Here is a 375-nt window from a genome sequence, read left to right as displayed (position 1 = left end):
GCTATACCCTGAAGCGTTGTTGTACATGGAAGCTTAAAGGGCCTAACACTATTTGGGACTCCATGGGGAGAAGATCAGAAACTTTGCATTTAGACCCTCTCAGGCTCCACTTGATGTGTCCTTCCTTTTGGTTAGTTCTGATTTGTCTTCTTTTGCTATACTAAAACTGTAATTGTGAATGCCGCACTTTCCAGAGTTGCATTGAGTCATTCCAGTGAATTACTGATTTAAGGTGTTTGTGGGAACTCCTGAATTTGTAGCCTGCAGGGCATAAGTGAGGCCCAGGGTGTGTTGGACATGCAGCTGTTGTCTGAGTGAGGGCAGCCCATGGAAGACTGTCCCTAACGTGTGAAGTTTGGCCCACCTCTGAGTAGT

The sequence above is a fragment of the Callorhinus ursinus genome, unplaced genomic scaffold (assembly GCF_003265705.2).
Source record: "Callorhinus ursinus isolate GAN/ISIS: 27379988/994484 unplaced genomic scaffold, GSC_fseal_2.0 scaffold53, whole genome shotgun sequence".
Taxonomy (NCBI): domain Eukaryota; kingdom Metazoa; phylum Chordata; class Mammalia; order Carnivora; family Otariidae; genus Callorhinus; species Callorhinus ursinus.
This window is presented reverse-complemented; position numbering follows the sequence as displayed.